We start from the raw sequence: 2,500 nt of genomic DNA, 5'->3' as shown, positions 1-2,500 counted from the left end.
CACCCTAAAGGGGCGTCAATATGTTGTAAAGCACCCCGAGACAGAGACCTAAGCGTGGGCAAAGTTTGGGTCTGATGGGTGGAACACTGAAAAAAACGCGATTTTTCCACTTAGAACAAACATAGAACTTTCAGACTTCCAGGCGGGGGGAAAGCTCTGAAGCTGTACCGAGGACACTTCCATGGCCCCCGGATCGATTTTCAAGAACGAGTCCTTGGGACTTTGAAATTTTTCGGCGATGCGTTTTTGGCTTCCGGGAGCCGCAGAACGTTGGGAAATTCGTTCCGCTCGCCGGCTCCAGGTGTTTCGGGCTAGTCCAGGCCCCAGCTACGCCGCCTGGCCGCCAAATTTCGCAAAATCGAAAAAAAAAAAAATAGAACCGGCATGAGGAATTTCTGGCCGCCGGATCCGCCGCACAGCTCCAGGAAGTCGGACACTTTTCGGCTTCGCTCCCTTAAAGTGGGGGTCGGTGTTTCGCCATGCAAATACCCACTTTTGCACACCAGCTGCAGGATATAGGAGAGAGGGGTACCTCTCGGGCCCGACTGATTTCCGATGTTTTCGTGGTTCCTCAAGTCGGGTAGGCGGTTTGGCGAGTACCCCCCTGTTTGCATGGAAGTCCGCCCTCGCGTCGACACCAGGCTTCCGCGGCTCCAGGGGGACTCTTGCCGGTCGTCTGCCCCAAGTCAGAGACGCGTTTCCCGGGTCGCCTGAGCCTGAACGGACCCTCCCCAAGCGTGTTCTGGTTCTCCGAGGGTGACGGATGTCAGAAGGGAGGCAGATCTGGAGTCTTCGTCCCGAGGAGGGCTCCAGGAGGGCGGATTGCACCCCCTGACTCGGTCCCCTCAGAGCAGGCTTTGCGTTTCTCTGCGTCGGATGTCTCCCGCTTCCACGCCACGGGGGAGACCTATGAGAGAATCGCACTGTGACCCGGATTCCGTCTCGAGGGCGCCCGTAGCGTGTCGGAGAGGTACCTCCAGGGACTATCGGGCATGTTTCTTCCCCGTCTCCCCGAGGGGAAGGATGGCAGCGGGTGGGGTTTCTCACCCATGCCCCCCACCGGCTCTTCCTCCGATCGATTTGGCTCAGCGCTCCCGGGTGGGGAGGTGGTGCCGCTCGCTCGGCCCGGGCTTTGGAGCCCGCGTCGGTCTAAGGCGGGCGGTCTCCTTCCTCTTTTACCCCCCCGGGATTCAGGCACGCATCCTTGGGCGTGCACGCCGGCAGTCGCCTCCCGTTCGCAGGACGGTGGCTGCCGTGCAGAGGGGGGAGTTTGACCCGAACTGTGGTACGGCAGGGGTCCGACGACCCCGCGCGGGCGAATGGCGGGGCGCCCACCCACCTCGGCGTGGGGGCCCGTCGTCCGAATCGCTCCCCCGCGCGGGGTAGCACAACGATCTTCTCCGAGGGCGGCCCTTTGACTTCCAGATGCGCAGCTCGCCCGCGGAGGGCCCGTGCCGACCCCCACCCAGCGTCCGATGGGCGGCCTCCGCGGTGGGCATCGGCGAGAGCGGTGGCGGTGGGTGGCGCTTCCACGCCACCCGCCGAGCTCCGCGTTCTCCAGTCTTTTCCCCGAGCCCCTACGATAGTGGGGGGACGACAGACGCGTGGGGAGGCAGGCGGAGTGGGTTCTCACCGCGTGGTGTGCCCCGGCCGAACGCCGTCGCCTTCCCCGCTCGTCCGACGTCCTCCGAGGGCGGCTCGGAAGGGAGCGCGAGAGGGAGAGAGCGAGAGAGAGAGAGAGAGAGAGACCAAGCGGACGCCCCAGAGCGAGAAGGGAGGATGGAAAAGGGAGAGACGAGTGGGGCAAAAAGAGTTTTGGCGAAGGGGAGTACCCGGCGAACTGCCGCCCCGGGCTTCTTCTGTTCTCAACAGCGGAGGCACGGCTTTGGGGGGGAGACGCCGCTCGGTTGGGGCTCCTTTGAGGTTACGGGCAAGAGCCCGGGACGAGGGACTACGCCATAGGGCGACGCCGACACGGCCAGGCCAACTGCGCCCCCCGTGCGACCTCCGCGTCGCTGGCGGGCTCTGCGCCTGAGCCGCGGTGGACCCCGACGGCCAGCCCCCCTCTCCCACTCCTCCGCGCCCGTCCGCCGGTGGGTCGAGGACCCCCCCGCGGCGGAGGCAGGTCTAAGCCAGACGGAGGCCCCGCATAGGCCCCCCACCGCCCTGGCCCCTCTCCCCAGCAGCGACTCTGTGTGTCGCCCCGGGAGCGGTGGGTCACGAGGCAGGGTGGCCGTGGCGTCCTCCGAAGGCCAGTCACCTACGGCCCTCCCCGTGCAAGGGGTGGTTTTTACAACAGATGCCCTCCGATCGGGAGGCCGGGTCTAAGCCAGATGGTGGCGCCGCATAGGCCCCCCACCGCCCTGGCCCCTCTCCCCCCAGCAGCGACTCTGTGTGTCGCCCCGGGAGCGGTGGGTCACGAGGCAGGGGAGCCGTGGTGTCCTCCGGAGGCCAGTCACCTCGCCCTCTCCGTGCAAGGTGGGTTTTTTTTCCAGACACC

Source organism: Ranitomeya imitator, unplaced genomic scaffold (assembly GCF_032444005.1).
Source record: "Ranitomeya imitator isolate aRanImi1 unplaced genomic scaffold, aRanImi1.pri SCAFFOLD_963, whole genome shotgun sequence".
NCBI classification, from domain to species: Eukaryota; Metazoa; Chordata; class Amphibia; order Anura; family Dendrobatidae; genus Ranitomeya; species Ranitomeya imitator.
Note: the sequence above shows the minus strand (reverse complement) of the source record.